Source organism: Monodelphis domestica, chromosome 8 (genome assembly GCF_027887165.1).
Source record: "Monodelphis domestica isolate mMonDom1 chromosome 8, mMonDom1.pri, whole genome shotgun sequence".
Taxonomy (NCBI): Eukaryota; Metazoa; Chordata; class Mammalia; order Didelphimorphia; family Didelphidae; genus Monodelphis; species Monodelphis domestica.
The window spans coordinates 22,041,751-22,054,739 of NC_077234.1; the positions used below are offsets into that span (position 1 = coordinate 22,041,751).

Sequence of the window (12,989 nt, forward strand, 5' to 3'; positions counted from 1 at the left end):
CACGGTCCAGCTGCCTCCTCTCTCCGACCCAGGAGCTCTTTGGGGGAGGTGCGCTTGGAAGAACATCCTCATTCCCAGTGGTGTCTTTGAGGGTTTGGGGGAGATGCACACGTTACAGAAGTCCCCCCAATCCCCCGACACGGCTCAGGAAAGCCGCCGGAGGCTGTCTCGTCTCTCCCTTCTATTTTTTTTTTGGCCTGGTTCTCTTTTAACGCCCAGGTTGGGGCGCACTGCATGCTGGCTTCAGCTTCATTCCTGTGAAAGGCAGACTCCATGGAGAAAGGCTCTGAGAGCAGCCAGATGGCCCAGGGGATGCAGAGCCTCCAATTTGGCCTCACACTTCCCTGGGTGAGCCACTTAACCCTATTGCTTAGCCCTTCCCGCCATTTTGCCCAGGACTCAGACTTAGTACTGATTCTGTTGTCCAGGATTGTAAGGAGATCCCACCTGACCGAGGCAGGGCAACATTCCACAGCTCAGGAGGTGAGGAAGGGAACACGGAGGAGGTGCTGGCAGTTGGTGGACTCCAGAGGAGTGAGAGCCTGCTTTCCCTCTAGCTGTCAGGATAAACCAGGAGGGGAGCTGTCTGGTTTTTCTGGGGTGGATCCAGGGAGCCATTGGTTGCCTCTTTCATTGGCTGTCCAGATCTTCTGCCTGTTTCTACTGCTGCTGGGACAGAGAAAGTGAATTTCTGCTGTTGTTGGTGGCATCTTACTGGGATCGCTGTTTGGACCAAAGACTCCTGTGCTGTGAGATTTGGACCCTTTTGTCCTTGCCTCTACCAATCCTTCCTTAACTTGAATTAATTAGTTAGTTTAGTGTAATTATAGAAAGTTTAGAATTTTAATATCTGGTGTGGGTTAGAAGTAAGTTAGTCCCTGATTCCCTTCCCTTCCTTTCTCCCTTTAGTTAAAAAAACCTCTTATTATATATATATATATATACATATATATATATATATATATATATGTATATATATATATATATGTGTGTATATATATATATACACATATATATATATATAGCTAGTTTGAACCCTTCTTTTAACCCACCCTATAACAATTCTTAGACAGAAGGGAAAGGTTAAAAAAATGGAGGAAGGAGCTTGTTTGAGGAGATAAAACATTTATTTATGCCCTGCACTGTGCCAAGTGACACAGATCCAAGAGACTGAGACAGCCCCTGCCTTACAGAAGCTTACAGTCAAATAGGGGAAAGACAACCCCTAAACACCCAGGGCTGGAGGGGGGGCAGCAATACCCCCACAGGTCAATGTGGTGGTGGGTGGGGAGAGGGAGGAGAGAAAGTCCAGGTGAGAGCAACATCACTGGGACTAGAGTCCTTCCAAAATGGTGGCCCCAAGGAAGTCAGTGCATCGATGGGACTAGAGTCCTTCCAAAATGGCGGCCCCAAGGAAGTCAGTGCATCGCTGGGCCTAGAGTCCTTCCAAAATGGCGGCCCCAAGGAAGTCAGTGCATTGATGGGACGAGAGTCCTTCCAAAATGGTGGCCCCAAGGAAGTCAGTGCATCGCTGGGCCTAGAGTCCTTCCAAAATGGCGGCCCCAAGGAAGTCAGTGCATTGATGGGACGAGAGTCCTTCCAAAATGGCGTTCCCAAGGAAGAGTGGATAGAGGAGGGCCCCAAGACAAGGGAGAAAAAGGAGGTGGAACAGGGAGAGAATCAGAATCACAAAATCCCTGAGCTGCGAAGAAACTTAGCAATTGTCTCGTCCAACCCACACTTGAACAAGGATTGTCAATAGATAGACTGGTGGAGAGCTTGAATTATTAGGAAGATTTCCCTGATATCCAGCCTAAATTTACCTTTTTGTATCCATTAATGGAAGGGTTAAGTGATGTGAGGGTCACAGCTGGCAAGTGTCAAGAGTTAGGATTTGAATGAAGACCTTCCTGACTCCAAATCCAGCAGTCTAGAAACGCTCTCTAGCTTACTTTACATTATGAACCTTACAATGTTTTTTGGCAAGGAATGGTGAAGCCAAGATTCCAAAGAAGTAGGATATACAGATGAACATGCATCTGTGTGTATAAAAGGATTATGATGATAACAATAATAACTCATCTTTGGATAGTGGTTTGATGGTCACAGAATGGTGTTACAAGGCGTTCTATGTATGCTTTCAAGTGATTATATTTTTCTAATAAAAACACTCACAAGGAATTCATTTAATGGAATTTTTTTGTCATTATAGGTATTCTAGTTTAATAGTGTAATTACTGTCTGTCATTAATCCTGCCCACATGGAGAAGTCACGTTGCTTAAAAAAAAAAGGGTAACCAGAGAGAATATTTTAAATCTCGGCATAGTATTCATTTCAAGTGCCAGTCCACAAATTGGAACAAAGAAAAAAAATCCCAGAAAATCTAAAAGAGTTTTGTTTTCAAATGAGAAAACATGGAGCCCAACTCATGGAAGCAGGGCCTCCCACCATCAGCATCATTTTCCTTGTTTCTTATTAATTTATCAAGACTTTGCTCTGTTTCTCCTCTACTGAAAGAGTATCATTTTCTTAGTGGAAGAAACTTGGGAGCTCCAGGACTAGGGGTTGAGCAATTTTGCTTGTTTTAATTCATTTGTCCAGGAATGAAAAGAAAAAATTAGTGATATGGGAGCAAACACAACACCTCTTCCTTTGTGGGAAAAGACCAAATTAGAGAATGATGCCCTCCAGCAATTGAAAATTGCCTCACTTGCCTTGGGGCAGCTAGGTTGTTCAGTGTATTGAGAACCAGGCCTAGGGCCAGGAAGTCCTGAGTTCAAATCTGTCCCCAGATACTTCCTACCTATGTGACCCTGGGCAAGTCACTTAACCTCAGTTGGCTAGCCCTTACCACTATTCTTGGAACCAATCCTTGGTATCGAGTCCAAGATGGAAAGTGAGGATTAAAAAAAAAAAAATTCAGATCCCTTAGAGTGGTTTGTATCTGGGTCCTGAATAACATTTTCAAGTTTGCCAGAGATTGCAAAGATTCCCAAAGTCAGTTAGTCTGGTCTTTGGATGCTACATGAAGTCAGTACTTACCAGGCCCCCCCTCTAGACTGGAGGTCTTCTTATCTTGGTGGGACCTGCCTAAGCTTTTACTCCATTGGCCTAGTCTTTGAGCACTTCCAACAGAACCTTTACAACCTCCATGAACTGATGCAGAGTGAAAGGAGCAGAGCCAGGAGAACGTTGTACACAGAGACTGATACATTGTAGCACGATCAAATGTAATGAACTCCTCTACTGGCAGCAATGCAGTGACCCAGGACAATTCTGAGGAACTTATGAGGAAGAAGCTCTCCACATCCAGAGGAAGAACCGTGGGAGCAGAAACGCATTAGAAAAATATATGACGGACCATGTAGTACGATGGGGATGTGATTAGGGTTTTGGCGTTAAAAGATCTCTCAACTACAAATACATGGATAACCCAGGGGAACTGCTTGCTGGCTTTGGGAGGAGAGAGCAGAAGGGGAGGGGGTCATGAATCATGTAACCGTGGAAAAATATTCTAAGTAAAAAATTAAAAAAGAAAGAATACACACACACACACATATACACATATGTATGTAAAGAAAATTCTCCTTTACATATGGGTGATGGAACACCCAGGTTAAGACTTTGGTGGAAGAATACTGAAGGCATGTATATTTTATTAATGTCTTCCATTGCCCTGCCCCAGAGACAGAAAGAGGCCACATTTTACTTCAGCAGATACTTGGGAAGTTCCTACTTTGTGCCAGAAGATTGTCAGCTCTTTAAGGACTGGGAGGATTTTTTTTTTCCTTTATAACCTTAGTACATTGCACAGAGCCACATCTATATAATACAAATAAGAAAGGGAACTTCCTGTATGGTACACTTCTTGTAGGGTGCATAAGACAGAAGTCTATGTAATTATTGGAAAGAATGAAAGACATCCGTTTATCTAATCATAGATGAAATGCTTAAAAAAATACTTTAGAGACCATCTAGTCCAAACCCTTCATTTCATAATGAAGAAACTGAGGCTGAGGGCTTAAATGACTTCTTCAGGGTCATAGTAGTAAGTAATATATCCAGGATTGGAACCCACATCCCCTTACTCCAGATCAGGTGTACTACAGCGCCCCTTTGTAAGACTGGAATAAGATGGGTAATGGCCTCATGTCTCTGTATGTGTGTGTGTGTGTGTGTGTGTGTGTGTGAGAGAGAGAGAGAGACAGAGAGAGATGGGGTGGGGGGAGGAAGAATGAGAGAGAGAAATAAGGGAGAGAGACTGAGAGATAGAGACAGACACACACACAGAGATGGAGACCGAAGGAGGGAAGGAGACAGAGAGGTGGGGAGAGGAAGAATGAGAGGGAGAGAAATAAGGGAGGGAGAGAGAGAGAGGACAAAGAGAGAGAGAGATAAGGGAGAGAGGAAACAGATACATACACAGACATAGACATAGACAGAGACACACAGAGGGAGGGAGGGAAGGAGAGGGGGGAGGGGAGAGGAAGAATGAGAGGGAGAGAGTTTGTACAAACATGGCTTTGTCATGTTTGATTTCAGTTGTGAGAGAAAAGTAATGAGACTTTAGATGTCATTTCCTGCCATGCATGTAAGTGTGGACAATGTGCGAATGCTTTATGGCTGGTTAGCATTAAGCCAGCCCGCATAAGCAGAGAAGGCAGCAGCCTCTCCCTGCGCCCGCTGCCGCCCACTTTTGTCAGGATGCCCCGTAAGAATGGGGGACGAGGAATGAGCCTCACCGACGGCTCTGATCGTCCTGAATCCAGGCTCCTCCTGATTGCCAGGCGTGCGGTACTGTTTAATGAGCGGCTCTGGAGGAGGGAAATGCCCTCGGGCTGCTGCGCCGCAGGGATGGGCTGGGTGCCCCCCCCAGTTGTTAGTGCTTATTGGGGGGTGTCGGGAGTGGTGGGGGAGGGCCAGATGTCCCAGGAAGTCCAGGGCATTTCGCTCGCCTCTTGTAAGCTGGGCAGGCACCGACCCACACCGGCCACGTCCGCCCTCGCTCCTGCCCGCAGGCTCCCGGGCGGGGGCTGGGCCGTGGGCTCTGGCAGTTCTGCGGAGGTTAAGCCGGGCGCTCTTTCTACGCTGCCTTTCCTCAGACGGACCCGTGAGGCCGCCTTAGCGGACGTTTCCATTTTTCTAAAGACCCTCTGCCAGTTCCTAAGAAGAGGAAATACAGGGACAAAAGGAAGGTGCACCTGCCGGAGCCTCGGCCACTGCTCCGGACCCCCTTCTTCCTCCAGCGTGTCCCCCGAGGCCCGCGCCATTCCTGGCCTTTCCAATGGCACTAAGACTTTTGGGACACGCTGGAGGAGAGGATTTTGCGACAAATGAGCGTTGGTCTTTACGTGTTTTCTCGAGGCCCTGCTGTGCCTGGGTCTGCCTCCTCCCGCCCCCTGCTTTGGCGCCCCTATTTTCCCGGGGCTCCCTCTGGCATCCAGCCTCTTCCCAGCCATTTTGCCGCCTTCGTCAAGGTTTCTTGGGAAGCCCGACTGGGCAGCGGATGAGTTTGTTCCGTCTGGAATGCGCTCACGGTGCCGGGATTGGTGGGGCCGATGGCTCCGAGTGACCAATGACCTTGCACCGTCTGTCCGTCCCTCCGTCCGCCCCCAGCCCCGGCCGGTTCAGTGGGAGCTCCAGGCCTAATGATACATGCGGTGAGGCGCAGATTGTTTAAGCCTCCAGGACAATGCACGGACCTTGTGTGGGGGCTCTGTGGGGGGCTGGCCTGAGGAGGGTCAGAGGGGGCTGCAGGGGGCCCCGGTGAGCAGAGCCAGGCCCAGGGACGGGAGCTGCACGACCAGGGCCAGTCCCAGAATCCTCCTGGCCGAGCCAGTGCTCGGGATGGGTAAGGATTTGAGACGATATCCATAAGAATGAAGAAGGGTCAGAGGGCAGTGGGCAGCCCAGAGGCAGGGAGCCCCTCCATGGAGAGGCCAAAGGGACTCCGGGGGCGTTGAGGCCACCCGCGCTGGGCCGATGACTTCCCAGCCCCCTTCTGTGAGACAGTCTGGTCCAAAAGCATTAGTTGGTCCCTGACCGGCTCAGCTCCCTAAGGCGGCAGGCAGGCCATCGCACCAGCCGTGGCCGCAGAAGCTCACGCTTACATTCTAGAGGTGGGGAGACCAGAAAAGTCTGTTCAGGGTCATTTGGGGGGGAGGGAGCATTTACAGCTTGGGGGGCTTGGAAAGGCTTCCGGGGGGCGGAGGCTCCCCAGCGGAGCCTTGGAAGGCCCTGTTCGGAGAGAGAAGGCAGGGAGGGCCATGGACCAAGGGATGCCCGATGGGGGTGCCTGGGACCAGATCAGGGGTTCGTACCCCAAAGTCTGCGCGCTTGAGTTTTTAAAATGTTTGGCATTTCCTTGGCCATGGCGCGAGTTTCACTTTCCGCGTTTAAACTCGTGGTTCCGAGAAGGCGCCACCAGGCTGCCAAAGAAGCCCTTGCCGTGGCCCAGCTTCAAGAATCCCCGGCTGCCTTGTCGCGGACTCCCAAACAAGAGTCCCCGAGAGCCCACAGGACTGTGGTGACGGCGGGACTCAGAAGGGACCGGCCGTGGGGGCCGTCTGGCCTGGAACTTACAGAGGGGGAAACTGAGCCCTGAAGCAGGGAGTGACCTGCCATGTCGTCAGCCCAGTGGTGGGCCTGCGAAGCCCCCGGGCCTCCTCTCCCCTCTGACAGCACCAGGAGGGAGGATTCTGGCCGCACAGTGGAGAGATCCTCGCCTGGACGGACCCAGGGCAGGCCAGTTATGGGCGCATCTCTCCAGAGGCCCCATTCTGGGCCCTCCCAACAGAAGATTGGGAGATGAGCGGCGGATTTCATTTTCCTGTGATAGCCACGGACAGCTGAACAGAAATCCTCCGAGTGTTTAACCATTTGTCCACAAGTCCCTCTCGAGGAGCTTCCCACGGACAGGAAAATGAGATTTCCTTGAGGCTTACCTCTCTTTGCCGGCTCCTGCTCGGCCGTGCCCACCTAGAGGTGGAGGAAGGTCCATCCCATCATCCCAGTTCAAATCTTATCTCCTATACTTACTAGCGGTGTGACCCTGGGTAAGTCACTCCATGAGGAGCCCCTCAGCTGCAGTTTCTCCACCCCTTGGGGTGGGATTCAGTGGACCTTCTAGAAACTGTGGTGGATGGCTGCCCTTGGAGTCGGGAAGACCTGAATCTGCCTCCCCCTACAGCAGTTACTCGCGTGTGACAGGGAGACCATTTGTAAAATGAGGTAAACAATCCCTGTGGCATTTGCCTCCCAGCCCAGGAAGGAACTTCGCAGGAGACAATGTATGTCGAGGGTTCTGCACACTTCAAAGTGCCAAATAAGTATCTCCTTTTTAATCTCGTCTTCCTTGTCTTTCGGCTTCTAGCTTCGTTGTTATACTCACTCATTATCTTATTGTTATTGTCCTCCTCATTGTTTTATTACGATCCATCAAGGAAAGAAGAGAGGATTGAAGGGAAGCTTGAGAGAGAGCGGATAAGGGAGGCCAGACCGGTCTAGAGAATGGGCCTTTCTGCCGGAGAATAAGCCTTTTTGCAGATGGTGGGGTGTAAGAAGCATTTAATGAATACTCTTAAAAAAAGAATGTTGCCAAGTGCAGAAGCTGCTCATTTGTCTCCATCATGGCCAAGATTTGGGATTAGAGCACCGGGGCCCAAATGCTGTCTGCAGAAGGCAAATTAAAAATGATAGCCAGGTTTCTGATGGAGGGAAAACAACAGAACCTTCAGAAGTACTTGCTATGTGATCAGAACCCTGTCTGCACTCGAGGGCTGAGTCATATTTTCTAAATTATGCATTTGGTACCCTGGATGGTTCCAGAAGTGTCCTTCCAGCACCGTGGGGACGTCCTCTTTCTGTCATTCTGCAAAATGGAATTCCTTTACAATTTGCATTACTTGTACTTTCTGAAGGATTAAAAAAGTTTTAAAATACTTCCAAGCAAACACCTGGGAGCACTCAAATTACTGCTGTGCTCAGGGCTTATTTTAAACACCGACTATCATGGAATCAAAGGGCTGGAAAAATCATAGAACCATACATTTAGAGTTGGAAGGAAACTCCAAGGTCATCTGGTCTAATCCCTTCATTTTGTAGATGAGGAAACTGAGGCTTTGAGGGACCCCCAAGATCCCGTATCCGTAAACAACTGGGGCCTTGGAACTTGGTGGTCTGACTTCTTGGGTCTTGGAGCACTTATTCTAGAGTCAGAGGCGTACATTCAAATTCCAGCTCAGTTTTTCCTAGTATTGCATGACTTTAACAACATCCCTTATCCTCTGGTGGTTCCATTTTTTTTCAACTGAAAATGAAGCGCTGGTTGGACTAGATGCCTGATAACCTAGAGGCCTTCCAGAATCCTTTCTGAAGGAACAGCTTTTCTTGCCATAATCCATCATTTCTTATTTTAGGAACAGAAATGATCGTTTTGGTTTCATGGCCCAAATCATTGACTACTATATGAGCATATAAAACCGAATTAAATTAGGTAATGAGATTAATATTTTTGGATTCACATGAAGGCTTTGATTTGAGCTTTGGTTCTATTCTATCAGACTCCTGGAGTCCCCCACATGGACTCTACCATACATGACGCAGGTATTTATTGAGAATCTTTATGGCCAATTTTCCTACAGGCAATTTTAGGGAAGTTTTTTAGCACAAACGCAGACAGGAAAAGTCTCAGTGTGCTGAGAGAAAATAGATGCTTCTCATGACACCTTTTTACATATTCTATAAAATCCCATGTAACTAAGAAATCAGAAATTGCTTTCTAGTAAGCCTAGCCTTCTGGAGAGCGGTCCTGAGCCTGAAAGTGAGGGGCAAAGGATTCTGAGGAGCTCACAGCTACTGTCCCTAAAGGCTGTGTCCTTTTCTTCTTAGGAAAGATGGAGCCATCAGGCTCTCAGGTCAAACAATTATATTAAAAAATTAAATGGAATTTTAGAATCAGGAACATGGTGGCAGCAGAGAGAGGAAAAGGATTTACCAATATTGAGCCTCTAATAGTCTAGGACCATGTTACCTAGGGGCAGTTGCTACCAAGGGCCCAACTATATTGATTCAGAATATAATCACTGATGTTCATTATAAGGACTCTCATCATTAGAATTTAATTATGTTTGTAGATTTAGAGCTGTAACAGACCTTTAAAGGCCATTGAATCCAACTCTTTCACGTTCAGATGACAGAACTGAGGCTCAAAAATGAAAGGATTTACCTAAGTTGACACAGGGTGAATGGAAAAGCCAGGATTTGAATACAGATTCCCAGGCTCCAGACCGTCTATTCTGCAGATCGTGCCATTTACAGTGTCTACTGTTTAAGAAGAGAGGAAAGTAGATCATATATTTTAGTAACTTATTACATTAAAAATTGTTGAAACAAGTTTTGACACATGAATTCTATTTGAATCATCTAGGAAACTTACTCATATGGAAGGCTTCCTTCTGGATGGTGCTGGATAACACACTAGCAGAACCATTCCTTGCACACAGTAGACCCTAATGAAACATTTGCGGAATGCATTTGTGAATGAAGTGTGTTAGCTCACTATTATTAAGAGGTTATTTCTAAAATTTCTCAACCCCTATGCATATGCATTTTTCTTATTTACCTATCAGAATTGTGAGACAGTTTGAGAAGAGATCATCACCATTTTCTAGGTGGGACTGTAGTCACCATTGACTTATATCATTAATTGGTCTCAGGAGAACATGATTTTGGGTGAAAGAATGCTAGGAGAGGAACAGTTAGCACAGTACGAAGAAGAACATGACTTGGGCAAGATGAACACTCTGCTTAGTCTTTAGAATTCTAGCAACCAGGAATGTATACACCCCCACTTAAGGATTAACTGTGAGGAAGATGGCCTATGAGAGACGTGCTAGCAAGTGACAAATCAGAAACAACTGACTGACCCTCTGGGCTGTCCTAAGCCAAGCTTAAGCTACTATTGGTACATGTGAGACACAGGAAGTGATGTAAAGAACTGCCTATATATTTCACGTCACTTCCGCTCTCTGGGCCCTCTTGGAGACATTAGGCTCACTCGGTGATGTGAGGAGCTCTGGGCAGCGTTTTGGCTTTTGGTGCTTGTAGCTCTTCGAGGGTTTTGGCATTTACAACTTGGTGGTGAGGTTACTGGGAGGATCTTTGTAGCATGGTTTAGGTGAGGTGTCTTCCCTGAGCAACCTTGGTGAGTAAACCAAGGCTGATTCCTCTTTTCCTTTCCCCCCTGAAAGGAGGCCCTTCATCTTGGAGGATGCCTCTTGGCTGAAAGCCAATCTAGAATTAATCTTCTGAGAAGGCCCCTTGGCAGAGACCTCTGAACTCCTGACTGGCTCAAACTGGGCCAGAGCAGTCCGATTCTCTTTCCTCTCTTATTAATTTCTTCCTTCTATTGTAATTAAACTACCACAAAAATCCCAAACTGACTTGAGTATTTTATTGGGATTGAATTTAAATTCCTGGAAACCACTAAAATAATATATATTCAGTCAACAATCCTAATTTTACCTTAACAAAGGAGACTACTGTGATGTTTTGTTAGGAAGAATGGACATCTGGAATTGGGGAGAGAGACTTGAAGTCAGGAAGACCTGAGCTTGAATTCTGCAAGCTCTCACTGGCTTTTGGATTGGGACAAATCACTGAGCCTCTGACATCTGCAAAATGGAAATAACATTACCTCTTTCATAAGTCATTGTGAGAATCAGATATGATCATATACATTTATATACACATGTGGTTACACCCATGTGTTTTGCAAACCTTCAGGGACTGTGGAAATTATATAAATGTTGGCTATTATTATTAGTATTGTGAAATGACGTTAGCCAAGGCAATGTGGGGTACTTATGCTGACGTACTCAAGCCAACAGAATACTTCTAAAAGAATGTTAAATCTTATATACATTTCCTTTTTGTATAGTTGTTGGCAGGGGAGAGACCTATGATTTTGGTATGAAATCTGCTTCCACTGTGGAAACTCCACAGATGACCCACTGTTTTTGTCACTCAGGTTCTTGGAATTGAAGCTTTAAGTGACTTGTCCTGTAGCTACTGTGTGCCATAGATAGGTCTTGGACTCCTCGTCTTCTGGACTTCAAAGTCTGTCTTTTATCCACTGCCCTGCCTTTTTTTGTAGAAAAAACTGCCGGTAACTATCTTCTCTGATTCAAGTCACCTGCTGTCATCCAACTGACCTGAATATAGTTGTGTGATTAATGCAAGAGAAGGAATCCAAGTCTGTACCATTTACCTTATAAATTATGTTGACTTTTTGAATGACTTCTTCATCCTTGGGTGGTTAAAAAATCCATTTTCGTTAGAGAAAAAGCGACCACGTTCTGGAAATGAAAGAAGCAATAATTAGACCTCCCCCCCCCCCCCATGGGGGTGGGGGGTAGGGAGGGAGAAGACAAGCTGATCACTTCCTGGCTGCTTTCTTTCTTGATTCAGACTGTAGGGGTTTAAAGGCTAAAACCAGGACTTTAGACTGAGCCAGATGGCCCTTTCTTTCCATTTTGTGGACAACAGCTCTCACTAGACCATTCATTATTTTCTACAGGTGAAGCAGTTGTGGATTACTGTAATTATAGACTTATTATGTCCCTGTCAATCCACTGTTCATCCTGATTCAAACTTGATGTGCCTCTTTGGACCTTCCTTTTTTCCTTTATGATTATGGGATGCTTGATGAAGGAAGCCTTCCATGGAGCTCGGGTCACTGGGTCCTTTGTGGTTTTAATGCTATAGAGGCAATCAGGAAAAGTAGTAGGTGTTGTAAGATCTAAATGGTCATTAAAAAAAAAAATTCATCCTATTTTTATCTGAGAAGGGCTACAAATTCCCAAGAGCATTCTTTATTTTTAGAGCTCTTGATAATAGTCTTTTTTTTTTTTACCAGAATAATGCACATTATTAGAATGTAAACTCCTTGAGGACAGGAGATAATATTGCTCTTTCTTTGTCTCCTGGTGCCTGATCACATAATAAATATTTAATAAATGCTTGTTGACTGACTCACTGTTTGACTCAAGACATCTTCTCATTGAGTCTTCCTAGGGTTTCCATCATTCACCTTAGGGAAATCTGCCCAGGCCCTCTCTCTGTATAATCTTGGTCAGGTTTTTGGCTTGTCTAAGTCTCCATTTCCTCATCTACGTGTGATGGCTTGATCCAACTGACCTCTAACTTCCTTCCCAATTCTAAATCCAAACCTGCGGCCTGTTCCAGTGACCCTCTGCAATTTCTGATGGGCGGCAGTCCACAGAAATGGGTTTGCTCCAAGGGTGCAATAGGTGACTTCTTGAGAATTACTCAGAGAGAAGTCGCAGAATTGAGCCAGAGAGGAGTCTGGCTTACGTGCTCTCCCCGCCCCTGTTTGATGGGCAGCGATAGTGTCGTGGGCATCGGCTTTGGAGCTGACCTGTTTCGGGGATCTCGTGGGATGGAGGGGGAAGGTACGCACCCCGGGAGACCATCTAGGTGCTTCGGGTCCTCGGCGTGGTAGAGTCCTGGCTCTGGCGCTGGCCAGCTCTGTGCTGGCGGCCAAGACTGCACCAGTTGGAGCCTTGTTTGTCGTCCGCAAACGGAGGATCGGGCTATCCAGACTTCCCAGCCCGTGGAGTCTGGCCGGAAAAGCTCGTCGCAAGCCTGCAAGCCCGGCCTCTCTGGCCTTCCACCTCTGAAGATACGACCCCGTAAAGAGGAGTGATTATTAAGAATAATTTTGAAAGCTGGAGGAGTGAAGGATTCTCGGCTTCCTCTGCAGATCGGAGGCCCGTCAGGCCGAAGCAGAAGACTCCAAATGACCCCCTACCTCATCGGCCTTGGCCAGGGACTGAGAGACTGCCTGGGCCTCACATGCACGCGTGCCTTCCTCGGCTAGCACGCCCACGAAAGTAGAAGCTGGAGAAAGCAAATTCGGGAGTCAGAGATAACAAATGTCCCTTTTTTCAGAAATGAGAAATCCATT

General features: G+C 46.9%; 1 protein-coding gene and 1 long non-coding RNA gene across 4 annotated transcripts in view; one reads left to right on the top strand and one right to left on the bottom strand.

Moving 5' to 3' along the window:
* Window positions 1–12,989, top strand: part of PPM1L (protein phosphatase, Mg2+/Mn2+ dependent 1L) — a 135,958-nt gene that overhangs the window by 102,715 nt on the left and 20,254 nt on the right. The gene's annotated exons all lie outside the window — the stretch shown is intronic.
* Window positions 9,040–12,989, bottom strand: part of LOC103097683 (uncharacterized) — a 5,415-nt gene continuing 1,465 nt past the window's right edge. Inside the window, exons 1-5 of one of the 2 annotated variants that reach the window (XR_008913903.1) lie at window positions 12,441–12,989; window positions 11,271–11,358; window positions 10,526–10,674; window positions 9,438–9,510; window positions 9,040–9,325 (exon numbers count right to left, since the gene is read on the bottom strand). The exon at window positions 12,441–12,989 is cut by the window's right edge and continues 1,465 nt beyond it. This is a non-coding gene — a long non-coding RNA (uncharacterized LOC103097683). The remainder of the gene's footprint in view (window positions 9,326–9,437; window positions 9,511–10,525; window positions 10,675–11,270; window positions 11,359–12,440) is intronic. The other variant, XR_008913902.1, reaches the window with a different exon arrangement.